Source organism: Bos taurus, chromosome 21, assembly GCF_002263795.3.
Source record: "Bos taurus isolate L1 Dominette 01449 registration number 42190680 breed Hereford chromosome 21, ARS-UCD2.0, whole genome shotgun sequence".
Taxonomy (NCBI): domain Eukaryota; kingdom Metazoa; phylum Chordata; class Mammalia; order Artiodactyla; family Bovidae; genus Bos; species Bos taurus.
The window spans coordinates 58,575,254-58,589,116 of record NC_037348.1 but is presented as its reverse complement, the minus strand read 5'-3'; the positions used below and the strand labels follow the sequence as shown (position 1 = coordinate 58,589,116).

General features: G+C 52.1%; 2 protein-coding genes across 2 annotated transcripts in view; one reads left to right on the top strand and one right to left on the bottom strand.

The window, feature by feature from the left end:
• Nucleotides 1-9,755, bottom strand: part of CCDC197 (coiled-coil domain containing 197) — a 37,922-nt gene extending 28,167 nt beyond the window's left edge. Inside the window, exon 1 of the mRNA XM_024981951.2 lies at nt 9,616-9,755. The gene's annotated coding sequence lies outside the window, so the exon portion shown is untranslated. The remainder of the gene's footprint in view (nt 1-9,615) is intronic.
• Nucleotides 9,756-9,884: 129 nt separating this feature from the next.
• The window catches only part of ASB2 (ankyrin repeat and SOCS box containing 2), a 48,874-nt gene continuing 44,895 nt past the window's right edge, over nt 9,885-13,863 (top strand). Inside the window, 1 exon segment of the mRNA NM_001034669.1 lies at nt 9,885-9,996. The gene's annotated coding sequence lies outside the window, so the exon portion shown is untranslated.

The window sequence follows — 13,863 nt, the reverse complement described above, 5'->3', positions numbered from 1 at the left end:
GAGACTTGTTCAAAATCACTGTTGTCCCTTTTTTTTTTTTTAAATTTCTGGTTTTGAAAATATTTACATAGGCTCAATTTTGAATTCCAGCTGACTTAGAATTTTTATTTTCAGAGAGCAAAGGGATGTGGGTGCAGCCGCTTATGGCTGCTCCTGGTTTCAGAGGCTCTCGGAGTCTGCAGGGGCCTGGGTTCCTACCAGTTGATGGGGCAGCGCCGTTCTTTCCTCAAGGCTCCAGAGAGAGGAAAGGTCTGCATGAGGTCACAGAGAACTTTCCAGAAGGGCCCAGACCAGCACCCTGGTGGCTAGGCCTGAGCTCTTTTCAGAGTGCTAGCTGCCTCTCATCCAACACATGCACACACACACAGGCACCAAGAAAGAGAGGGAGGTCCAGTATTTGCTTTTAGGGAAAAAGAGACATTGACAGTTATTTAGTATTTGTATAAGACTTGCTGCTGTCCTCATTAGTATAGTGATGAGTATCCCCACCTGTCATGTGGGAGAATGGGGTTCGATCCCCAGTGGGAAGGCAACACCCGCTTTGGGGCTTTCCTGGTGGCTCAGCAGTAAAGAATTCGCCTGCAATGCAGGAGACGCAGGTTCAATTCCCTGGAGAAGGAAATGGCAACCCACGCCAGTATTCTTGCCTGGGAAATCCCATGGACAAAGAAGCCTGGTGGGCTACAGTCCATGGGGTCGCAAAGGGTCAGATGTGACTGATGCGACGAAACAGTTCCTTGGCCAATGGCCCTCACGACTGGTGGATTAAATTCAGCTCTTCACCGAAAGAAGGTAAGTTATGTGTAGTGTCCAGATGATCTAAGCATCGTCACTGTGTGTGTGTCTGTCTGTCTGTCTGTCTGAACGCACCAGCTACCAGCAGGGACGCCTGGCCCTCACAGGGCTGAGTCCCCCCTTCCCTGCCAACTGGCAGACCCCAGGCTTCATGGGGATCGCTGAGGCTGTTGCTTCTGCTTGGCTTGAACTATGGCTGCATTTGCCTCTGCTGGTGACCTTCAGGGTCAGTTTATGAGACCGGTTCAATGAGCCTTCCCTATAACAGTCTCAAGGTATTTAAACTCCAAACACCTGGCCCTCCTTGTGGCAATTATTCCTGAAATCCAAAGCCATCCTTGGGGAGCAGGGAGAGCCCTGGTCACTCCGAGCAGACCTCTTCCTACCCCGACAATCCTCTTCCTTCCACACGCCGTCCCTCCAGCCAGGCTTCTCCACCACTGCACCGCGCACGTTGGGCTCTTAATTCTATGCTGGGGAGGCTGTCCTGAACACTAAAGGATGTTTGGCAGCATCCCTGACCTCTCCCCCACCAGATGCAGTAGCACGCCCAGCATCCTCACTTGTGGCTACCAGAAACATCTCCAGGAATTGTCAACTGTTCCCTAGGGGTAATGTCCCCAGTAAGAACCACTGTTTTCAACTAACCACCATTCCCTCTGTCTCTGTCAGGAAGTTTAAGCTAATAGCAACACCTAACATTTATAAGTCTTCATCCTAAGGAATATATACAGGTGTTGTTCAGTTGCCCAGTCGTGTCCGACTCTTTGTGACCCCGTGGACTGCAGCACATCAGGCCTCCCTGTTCCTCACCATCTCCCAGAGTTTGCCCAAGTTCATGCCCATTGCACCAGTGATGCCATCCAGCCATCTCATCCTCAGATGCCCCCTTCTCCTTCTGCCCTCAATCTTTCCACAGCATCAGGGACTTTTCCAATAAGTTGGCTGTTCACATCAGGTGACCAAAATGTATACAGTAGTTCCCTCTTAGCCAAGGAGGACACATTCCAAGGCCCTCAGTGAATGCCAGAAACCATGGATAGTACTGAATCTATATATACTGCTTTTTCTTGTACATGCGTGCATGCGTGCTGAGTTGCTTCAGTTGTGCTCGACTCTGTGCAACGCTATGGACTGTAGCCTGCCTCGATCCTCTGTCCGTGGGATTCTCCAGGCAAGAATACTGCAGGGTTGCCACACCCTCCTCCAGGGGATCTTCCTGACCTAGGGATCAATTTTTGTCATGTCTCCTGTATTGGCAGGTGGGTTGTTTACCGCTAGAGCCACCTAGGAAGCCCACATACATTCCTATGATAAAGTTTAAATTTATAAATTAGGAACAGTAAGAGATTAGCAACAATAAGCAATAATAAAACTAAACAATCATAGCAATGAAGTGAAGTGAAAGTCATTCAGTTTTTTCTGACTCTTTGAGACCCCACGGACTATACAGTTCAAGGAATTCTCCAAGCCAGAATATTGGAGTGGGTAGCCTATCCCTTCTCCAGGGGACCTTCCCGACCCAGGAATCTAACCGGGGTCTCCTGCATTGCAGGTGGATTCTTTACCAGCTGAGCCAATTGTGATAAAAGATATGTGAGTGAAGTCCCTGTCTCTCTCTCTCAGAATAACTATTGTACAAATTTAATGCCCTTTTCAACTTAACTAAGTACTTGTCACACGCTGTGGCTGTAACTTTTGCAATTTGAAGTTTGACAGCAAAACTAGCATCAATCCCTTTATCCTTCTTCACAATTTCACAGATAGAAGATTTATTCTCACCCTAGATCTTAGCAACCTCAGTATACAATATTTTTTTTCTCTCCTTATTAATTTGTGTGTTTTCACCTTTTCACTTAAAAGCACTTCACAGCTTCTCTTTGGCAGATCCAAATTGCCAGCATCAATGTGCCTGCATTTTGGGCTCATTATTAAGTAAAATGGTTACTTAGTGAACACAAGCACCGTGATACCTCGACAGTCAATCTGATAACTGAGATGGACACTGAGTGACCGATGCCGGGATGCGATGGACAAAGGGATGACTCAGGTCCCAGGCAGACAGAGCAGGATGGTGTGAGATTTCATCTTGCTACTCAGAAGATCTTGAAATTTAAAACTTATGAATTGTCTATTTCTGGAACTTTCCATTTAATATTTTCAGACTGCGGTTGACCGAGGGTAACTGAAACCATGGAAAGTGAAACCGAGGGTAAGATGGGGGCACCCACTATAATAAAATTTAATCTTTGCAGCTTTCCTATGAGGCATAGGTACTATCATTTTTTCCTCCCACTTTATAGATCAGAATGCCAAGGCTCAGAGAGGTTAAGTAAGTTATCCAAGACCACACAGCTAGAAAGTTGTGGAGCTGGCAGATGACTCCGGAGTCTTGGTTCTTAGCCACTTGACTCTGCAAGGGAGACCCGGGGCAGTCACCTTACAAGCGATTCTGTGCTGAGAGTGGCCCCTGCCTGACCTCCTGGAGTGGGAACAGGGAAGCACAGTGACATTGACACCCACGTTGCCTGTGCTTGAGCCTCCAGCTCTTCACTCGAACTTGTGGTCTGTTGCAAACCACAATCTCCCCACCCCGAAGCACTTCTGGGAGCCTCCAGGAGGCAGCAGGCATTGTAAATGTGCCCAGAGGACATCCAGCCTGCCTTTTGCCATCTCCCTCTGACGTGGTGGGGTTCCTGCCCACTTGCCCAGCAACTTGGGTTTTTGTGTCTAGGGCATGATGAGATTATCAACCTCTATGGCCACACCATAAGCTTGGGATGGAGCTGTGGAGAAGCAGAATTAATTTCTGGAAGCTGTGGTTTCTGCAAAGCCTCGCTCTCTCCAGCCTCATATTCCCTTTTCTCAGAAAAAGGATGCTGGGGTGGATGAACCCTGAGGACCTTCTGCTTCGGATATTTCTTCTTCTGATCTTTCAGTTCTCTGGGACAGTGGTGGTATGGCTGGAGGTGTCACCGTCACCAGGAGCAGGTGAATCCCTGGAGGGTCTCGGTTCCTCCATCAGGGTTATATACCTCCCTCTTGGATGGCCATGCAGGTGCCTGGACCCCTGGAGGGGCTGCTCAGTGGGGGTGTCTGCATCCCTCCCCAACCCCGAGATGTCGGGACACCCAATCTACTGCCTGCCTCCTCATCAGCCCCGACTCCCTCCCAGAACCCAGGTCCCCCCTCATCACAGCAAGCCCAAGCCTCCCTGATGACATCTCTGCAGTGTCACGTCTCTGGCCACTTTGCATTCCCTGAGGAATAAGGCAAAGATGAAGCGGTCAGCAGCCCGACAGCCAGCTGCCCGGCAGAGATGCCAGCCTGTGACAGCTGCGTTTCTGGAGTGGAGACTTTGTTCCCTGCAAGCTCCACCTCCAGAGTGGCTGACCAGGGACCGAATACAAGAGGTACCTGCCCTCCCTGCTCCATTGCAGTGGTGGAGGGAATGGTCCAGCAACCTGGCCTCAGCTCTGTATACATGGCGCTGAGCCGGCCAGGAGAGGCTGGACCCAGCAGGAAACGCATTGTCTGACACAGCCTGGGCTCACCCCTGGGCAGGAGGGCCAGCCGGCTGCAGGCTCGCCCTGGTTGGGAGGTGGGTTGCCTTCCCTCTCACCAAAGGGCAATAGAGAGCTCCCAGCTCCACTCGAAACATGTTTATGTTCATGGAAAACCTGTTCCCGGCAGCTAACAAAGCTCACTCAAGCTCCCAAGGGTGATTCAGGCACGATGAAATCAAGCCCTGGAAGGGGCCAAGCAGCCTGGCCAGTGCAGGGGGCCAGCAGCTTCCAGGATGGATCAGTCCAAGGCCCACTCACTGGTCACCTGAGCCTGCCTGGCCCGTGGGAGATGCCCTCCCGCTCTGCACACACAGACCCTCTGCAGGGGGCAGGTGGGGTGGAAGAAGTCCCATGGATGAGCGTCTCCTGAGTGCGGGGCCTGGGGTGGGATGTCTGAGTCCTGGGATCTCGTCCAATCCCCTAATAGTCATGGAAGAGAAGAGTCAGTGCTCTCCTAGCCTCAGAAGATGAAAGTCAGATTCAGCGAGGTGCCGGGCTGTGGGCAGGTCCCGCAGCAAGCAGGGATTAACCAGCCGTAGTGCCCATGCTGGAAACAGGACAGGACGATGACAACAGGTTGCGCCAGTGGAGTCCTTCCAGTCTCTGCAAGGAAGATACTGTCAGCACGGGGCTGGCCCAGCATGTCCCCGCCAGGCCAGGACCACCCTCTGTTAGGACATCCTCCAGAGCCAGACGCTCCCTGGAGAAAGAGCTCACGGATGCATGGGCCCGGGGATGCAGGGCTTCTGCTGCAGATGGTTATGTATCCAAAGGCTGAAGCCTGAGAGCTGGGGTAGACGCCCTTCCTCTGTGTCTCTGGGCAGGGTAACTCTGCAGCCCGCCAAAGAGCGTTGGCCATTTGTTCAGTGGCAAGTGAGGTTTACAGCAGGGAGTTGTGAAGCTGGCTGTCTTGCTGGTCTGTCCTGGCTACTCCTGTTTGAGGGTCAGTCATGGATGGTCATGGCTCCAGGAAGGCCCAGGCAGCTGAAAAGAGCCCAGTGTTCCACAATGGAGTCTGTATCTTGGATCTGCTCATTGTGATGGAAATCCTTACAAGATCCTGTTGTTCCTCCCTCACATGCCCAAGGGCTGTTAGGGGAGCAGGGCAGGATCGGACAGCCCTTCTCCAGTCCCCAGGGGTCCTGAGGGGGGTGATGGGGTGTGAGGCTGACCTGCCCTGCTCTCCCATCTGAGGGGTGAGGTCATGTGCTTACTCTACTCTCTGAAAAGCAAAGTGAAAGTGTTAGTTGCTCAGTTGTGTCCGACTCTTTGAGACCCCATGGACTGTCAGGCTCCTCTCTCCACGGAATTCTCCAGGCAAGAATACTGGAGTGGGTCACCATCCCCTTCTCCAGGGGATCTTCCCAACTCAGGGATCGAACCTGGGTCTTCTGAATTGCAGGCAGATTCTTCACTGTCTGAGCCACTTTGCTCCCTATAAATAGGCAAACGGTCTTCTCTCCAGGAGTCTGCCTTGGCCCCCTGAGCTGGGAGGTTGAGGAGGGTCCCGATTGCTCCGGAGGAAATGAGCTGTCGGTTAGCCACAGCCCAGAGGGCACCCTGCCCATCATAAGGAAAGGAGGAGAGGTGGGGACTTCTGTCTGCCTTCTCGCCCACTCCTTCCTTTCTGTAGACGCACCTCCCTCCCTCCCAGGACCCGGGGCTTTTGTCTGCCCTCCCTACCCCTGCCGTCTGCCTTTCGTCCTCTCCACCCCAGCACTCTGCCCAGGGTGTGGATCTGACTCTTTCCTGTCCCTCTTCATCCCTTGAAACCAAAATAAACTGATATCAAGAGGCAGCCAGGGCTAGGGGCCAGCGCACCAAGACCTCAGGGGTGCTTATTTTAGCTGGTGATGTGCCGTCACTGGGTCCAAACTGTTCCAAGACTCAGCACTGAGTCCCACATCCCAGTTCACAGCACCCTCTCCCTCTCCTCTTTCTCTCTCCTTCCTGAAAGAGGCGTCACTGTCATATGGAGTACATGCTGGGACTGGCTCCCTCTCTGGTCTTTATTAGGCTTGGGGCTCTATGAACTGCCTCCCTCCCCCCAACTTTACTCATTGAATTCAGATTAAAATAAACACGGAGGGAAGCCCGAAAGGTCTGCGGGGTGTGTGAGTGTGTGTGTGTGTGTGTGTGTGTGTGTGTGAGCGTGAGTGTCTATGCAGCCATGAGCCAGGAGGAAGCTGCCAAACACGACACAGCCTTTCCCAGTTTAGACCCAGGAGCTGTGTGGCATTCATGTGAGCCCATATAGCAACAGTCATTTAATGAGCACCTACTATGTGCCGGGCATCATTGTAAGCCCTGATCCACAGCAGTGAACAGAAACATTATTCCAGACGGGACAGGCAGGCAATAAATAATGAGTGACAAATAAATACATCATAACTCTGGGGGAGGGTGATAAGTGCTCTGGAGATAAATGAAGCAGGGTAAGGAGCTAGAGAGGGAGGGAGGGGAGGCTCTGTGTGGGATCAGGAGAGAAGCCTCCTGGTGCCATCTGTGAGCCCTGGGGTTTTCTCTTGGCTGCCAGGCCTTCTTTCCATTGCCCTGCAGGTTGACCAGTTGTTTGGTTTCTGCCTCTGCATCTGTGCCCCCATTGACTCTTTTCTGTCTCTGTATAAACTTTCCCTGGAGGACTGTTCCACGGGACCATCTATAGGGCCTTGCACAAAGGCTCCGAATATCCCTGGGGCCAAGACTTTTCAGAGGTTTGTGTAATTTGTAATCTAAGACACTTATGTGAAAACCTTAGTGAATTAGCAGTATTGCCCATCAGAATGGATAATGGGAGAAAAGGTGGAAAATGCCAAGTGTTGGAGAGGATGTGGAGCACCTGGAACTCACGCACACAGACTGTGGGAGGGTAAGTTGGTCCAACACCTTTGGAAAACTGGCTGTGTTCCTGCAGCTGAACATACACTGATTTTATGACCTAGTGATTCCTGTCTTAGGTGTTGGCCCAGCAGAAATGGGCATGGATATTCACCAACAGACATGTTCTAGAATGTTCACAGCTACGAAATCCATTATAGTCCCAAACTAGGTATCACCCAAAGGACCATCAGCAGCAGACTGGACCAACTGAGATACACTCAGAGCACGGAAAACCACACAGCAACGGGAAGGAACAATCTGGAACTACATGAAACAATATGGACGGACCTCGGAACCTCTGGGGTAGAGGCAGGTATGGCTAAGTTTAACAGGACTCTAATGTGCAGTTTAGCTTGGGAATCGACAAGTTAGCCCAACTTCATTTTGGAGTTGACTGACCTGTAATGTGAACAGACAGGCCAACCTGGGTCTCGGACTCTGTGGACCTTTATCCATAGCATCAAGTCTCCCACGCGGGATGAGTGAAGGACCAGGGGAATAGCAAACATTCACCGATTTATAGACAAAGCTTTGTGGCGCTCCTTGCTCTGCTCCAGCATTTGATTTCTTCATTACCTGGAGGATAGGGGCTTCCCTGGCGGCTCAGATGGTAAAGAATCTGCCTATAGCAATGCGGGAGACCCGGGTTCAATCCCTGGGTTGAGAATATGCCTGGGAAAAGGGAATAGCTACCACTCCAGTATTTTTGCTGGGAGAATCCCATGGACAGAGGAGCCTGGCAGGCTATAGTCCATGGAATCACAAAGAGTTGGACATGACTGATCGACTAACATTTTCACTTTGGGGAGATAGAGCTACAGCTAAAAGCATCAGTTTTTGCATCAGGCAGACATGGTTCAAATTGCTAAACCGTCACTTATAGATTCTGGACAAACTCCCCAGTCTCTCCAAGCCTCGGTTTTCTCATCTGTGAAATGGGCGTAATGATAGCACTTGCTGCAAGAGTGTGCGGGAGCAGCCAGAAGACATTGTCATATATGAGTCAAAGTGTGTCTGGCCAGCCCCCTCCGATGCACTTTCTGTTCCCTGTGATGTGACGCACAATTCGGGCTCTTAATTTTCAAAAGCTGAGTGCAACCACAGGCAACAGGATTTGGAGACCGAGTTTCTCCAGCTTTCTTGACTCTATGAGGTTTGTCTGGACTAGGAGGGAGAGGCAAGACAGAGGGCCACCTGAGAAGGGGCCCTGTCCCTGCCACAGCCCAGTCCTCCTAGGAAGGCCAGATTTGGGATCTGTGACATAGAAAGCAGTGGCATCTGTGCCCTACATTTGGCAGGGATCCCAAGGAAGCAGTAGGACTCCAAGGACGCACTCCATGGAACCTGCTAGAACTTTCTGCCGAGAAAAATCCCCAAACAGCCCCGGACAGCCCCCTCTTCTCTTGCATCCCTGTCATGGCACATGGCCTAGGGGTCCTATGTGTGAACTGACCTTGCGGGGTCATCAGCCACAGTGGCCTGGGGGACTCTCCCAAGTGAGAGTGAGGCTACTGGCCGGGAGACAGCCTGGGACTCGTCATGCCCTCCTGTCCTCAGCCCCAGGCCAGCCTCTAGAACACTGACCCGACTACAGGGCGCCCTGAACTCGCTGAGATTAATTTCCAGATGGAATATGCAAAGTGAGCCACACTCTGGGGTCACAAGTCCAATATCCTGCAAGGGGATGTGGTCTCTGAAATGGAAATTATTTTCCATTTACAGGAGTGGACCAAGTGACATTTCCAGCTTCCCCCACTCTGCAACCTGAGATCTGAATGCAGACGTGGGCATGTGGGTGCCTGGCATCGTGCATGCTCAGGGCGTGTGGCCCTACGTATGCAGTCTTTGCCACCCGAGGCTAACATTTTGGGTCACTCCATCGAGTCCAGAAGCAGATCATTTCTTCCCTGGGCCTGGAGAAAGGGCTCCACTGCCCCTGCACGGGGCTTGCCCACAGGCTTATTTGTTCATTTGCTCCCCTGCCCACCCCACAGACTCCAGCAGCTGGATTCCCACCCTGGGACCCGGAAATACCAGGCTCTGTCACCTGCTACCCGCAAAGGCCCCAACAGTGAACCCGCGCATCCTCGCTTCCCTCTTGTTCAGCCTTCTTCCTCCCTGCCTTCCTGCCTGCTCTCAGTATCCCTCCGTCCCCTCTTCCTTCCCAGCCTCCCCGACTCCCCTCCTTCCTCCTCTCTTCTCTCTCCATCCTCTCTTCCCACTTTTCCTCTTTTCTCTCTCTTTTCCTCCCTTCTCCTCTCTCCCACACTTCCTTCCTTGCTCTTGCTTGCAGCTTTCTCTCCCAGCTCTGTGTCTCCTACTCTCTGCATCTCTCTCCTCTCTCGCTCCCTCCTGGGGAGTTCCAGAAACATACCCATATATGGCCTCCGTGTCAAGGATCAGAAGTGATGACGTCACGGGAGAGCCAAAGCTCCGAGATGCTCTCCGAAGTCAAGTCCGTAATTGACGCGGCCTGGAGGAAACCAGGATCCCGGCTTCCCCGGTGCAATCTTTAAACAGGAAATCTGAGATTCATAACATCTTATAGTTTGGCTTGCCATCATTGGTCATGCGATGGGCCCGAAATAAACTCCCTGCTTCAAAGGAGAGCGTTTCAGAACTGCCTGGCAGAGCAGCCAGAAGCCCAGGGCCAGGGCTGAAGGCAAACTCAGGGAGCATGTTCTGAATTAAGACACTCTCAGGAAAAATCCTTTTTCTTACCCCTGAATTTTACCCTTGTTTCAGAGCCTAACAGGTAATGCATGCTTTCAACTTTCTTATGCAGAAAGACTGCTTGTCGGGCTGGGACTTAACCGCTGCGGTGTCTATTCATAGCCTCTTAGAGTCAAAGTATGTTTGTGTGTCTCCCTCTTTCTCCTATTCTCTTGAGTTATTAAAGCAGGCTGGTGACTTTTATTTTGGACTGGGGGCACAGAGAATCAGCCGTTTGCATGTACTTGTCCAATCTTCCGGAGGATTCTTGCTCAGAATATCATTCTACTGTGTACTTCTAAAAATGGCAATGCAAAAGGAGTTATCAATGATGCTATTGTTGGTTCTATAGGCCTTGGGCAATGTCTGTATCAGACAAATGACTTTCAGAAATGCTTTTAGGTTGAGGGAAGAGATATTTTCATGCATGGGGGTGTTAATTTCATGTGCCATTTATGGAGCGTCTACGGAACATCTATGTATGGGCAGGATTGTGTGTATGTGTGTGGGGGGGTGGTGATGGCAACCTTGGACGCCACGAGCTGTATTTGCAATAACTTGGGGTTTAGGAGAGGAAATAAAATCTGCAAACAGAACTAAGATACCACGTAAAGAATGAAAAGGGGGGTGTGTGTAAACATGAGGACACATTCAAGGAAGTGCTGGCCTTTGAAAAGATGGATAGATGTCTCAGGTGGGCGGAGGGTGGGTGGGACAGGGACTTCCAGCTGGAGGATCAGCTCAGGCAAAGGCAGACAAGCTGGGGTGGGTCTGGGGAGATAGTAGGGAGAGCCGTGTGGTTATAGCAAAGGGTCAGGAGGTGAGAAGTGGCGGTGATGCTGGAAGGGGAAGTCGGGAATGGGGGTAGGGGTGGCAGATACTGCTCCCACCAGGCCAGGCAAGAGGATGGAACACATTCTGATTATTTTTGAGCAGAGGAGCAGTGGGGAGGATCTGACTTGAGGCAGCTCCTTGCAAAGCCAGGGGAAAGAAGAAGCAGGGAGGCAGAGACCCTTAGGTAAGTCATTAAGGCCTGAGTCAGGGCAGAAGTTGAGCCCCCGGCACAGGATAGAAGAGCTTGCCTCGACAATGGGAAAGTTTATGCACCAGGCAGCAGCTGAGGGAGTTCACAAGTGCCCAGGCAAAGCCAGCGGGGCCAGCGCACCAGCCATAGCCCCTGACCTCTGGGGTTGGAGGCCCGGGGCAGAGCGCAGTGGGGCAGCCAGGGGCGGACTCCAGTCACTTCTGCAACAGTTGGACAGGTCCTGACAGCTGATGGCAGGCCTGTTTACAGCACAGCCCCCTCCAGGACTGGCGGCTGCCACCACCTGGCAGCCTTCCAGGTTGCATCATCCATTCGTGCACAAACAGTCCAGCTCACGAGGGCCTGGTAGTGGGGGGAGTGTGTCACCTTCTTCCTCCTCCTTGGGGTGGGGCCGTGTGTGATCCACCCCTGGAGACCTGACAATGAATAAGAGCACTTGTACCCCTGAGCCTTCACTGAGCATTCACCGTGAGCCGGGCGCTGGCCCAGCACTTGTGGTAGTTCCTCTCACTGACTCTGCTCCTGGGCAGCATGAATTAGAGACGATGGTCACTCCCATTTCCCAAAGGTGGAAACTGAGGTCCCGAGAGGTTAAGGGTCTCATCTAAAGCCAGAGAGCTAGGAGGTGTTGGAGACGGGACTCAAATCCTGGCCTCTTAGCTGATGGGCCTCCAGTGCCCACAGCCTAAGCCATGGTCTCTGAGGTCCCCCAGGGAACTAGCACGGCAGTAAACAGACCCGTCCTGGCACCAATGAATCATCATAAGGTGCCGTACAATGTGGACAAGCTGGATCCAAAAGAGTCTTCCCAGAGGAGGCACAAAAATATCTCTGGACCCACCCACTGTCCTTCCACTGCTGAGCTGAAGAGGGTTAGGCCGCCTGGAGCGGGCAGCTGTCACAGGACTTGTTTATTTCTTTACTTCTCATCCTCAGCACCTTCTTTTGAACCAATTAAGGCTTGGGAGTATAAATGAGTTGTTAAGAGCTTTGTGGCCGAGGAAAACGTTTCGGGAAGGTGATGGTAATACAGAACTCATGCTCAGTAGCTCAGTCGTGTCTGACTCTTCATGACCCTATGGACACTATAGCCCACCAGGCTCCTCTGTTCATGAGATTTTCCATACAGAAGTTAGGTGATTCCTAACCTGCCTGAATTGTTTAAAAAAAAGGAGACAGAAAAGAGGGGTAGAAAAGACAGAGAAAGTAGAGGGAGGAAAAGAAAAAGATTTAAGCAAAGGCAGGAGAACAAAAGCAAGCAAACAAACAACAAAAAAAAAAACCAAAAGGAGAAGGATCCTAGCTGATTTTGGAGTGATCTCGAATAAAAGATTTCCAGCCAGCCCTGCATGTGGTTAGGCTGGGTGAGGAGAGAGAGGGCTCTGGGAGGGCACCCCTGCCCACCTGAGATTTTCTCTTCTGGAGCCTAGAGTTAGAGCTTCCAGAACATTCTACCACCCAGGGGTCAAGATGAGAAAGAGTCCACGTCCTCCGGGTGCCCAGAATAGGGCTGGGCAAGGCCATACTTGGGCTCCCCAGGTGGCGTTAGTGGTAAAGAACCTGCCCGCCAATGCAGGAGACATGAGACGTGGGTTCGATCCCTGGGTGGGGAAGATCCCCTGGAGGAGGGCATGGCAACCCACTGCCTGGAGAATTCCGTGGACAGAGGAGCCTGGTGGGCTACACTCCCTAGGGTCACAAAGAGTAGGACACGACTGAAGCAATTTAGCATGCAAAGCCATACTTGGGCTACGTGCGAGGGCTGGAGCAACAGTGATCAGAGGCTCAGACCTACACCAGGGAGCCCGGCCCCTTCTCATCCCCAGCCCAGGCTTCTGGCACAAGGCAAAGCCTGGCATTCGCTGAGCCCTGGGCAGAAACCGGGGCAGGGGTCTCGAGTACTCCATACGTGCCAGACCTGTATGCGCCGAGCCATTGCTGTAGGAAAAAGTGAGGAGGTGGGCCCAGAGGGGCATGGGAGGGGGCTAGCTGTGCCAAGACCAGCCCCTTCAGGGCTGGGAGGTCAGAGACACGTCCTCCACTTGGGAGGCTGAGCAGAAGGTGACCCACGGGGCCTGGGGACTCAATAGCATGGGACCCAAAGATATAAAATGGAAACTTGGCATTCACTGATGCTTTTCTTAGCTGGTGCTCATGGCCCCGCCTCAGGCTGTGGGCCTTTAGGCCTGTGCAGAGTATGTGCTTCTCCTTGGAAAATGGAATATTTTCCAACAAAAAAGAGGAAAGAGGTTTTCCCCCCTTGTTTCTTCTTCTTCCCTGTCTCCTCCTCCCCCTATTTCTCTCCCCCTGTTTTGGGGGTAGCCTCTGCCTGCAGTTTGCAACAATCAATACATAATCTTCTAAAATGTCATCAGGGTCCTAAGCCCTGGTGAGCGATTCATCCTGATTCAGGTTGGCAAGCGGTGCTCAGCTCGTTTAGGACAGTCTTGGACTCCTCTGTGTACGCTGGACACAGAGGGTCTGGGGGCGTGGTGACGTGGGAGCGGATGTAGCTTTGGGCACATTCAAATCCCTGTTCGTCACCTCCTTCCTTGATGGCTTGGGCTGGTCGAACCCTGTCTCTGGGCCTCAGTTTCCCCTCCTGGGCTATGGGTCAGCAGTGGTCAGGTAACCTTCAACAGGTTACTTAGTAACAGGTCAGCTCAGTAACCTCCAACAACCCTCATGCAGCCTCAGAAATCTAGAGTCCTAGCTCCCGAGGGAAGCCAGGAGTGTGTATGTCACCAGCATCAAAGTTTCTGAGATCAGAAGAGCTGGGAGGGGCTTTAGAGGTTTAGAGTCTGAACAAAGGCTCAAATCCTAACAGCTGTGAGGCCCCAGACGCCAGCAGCCAGAGGCTTGTCA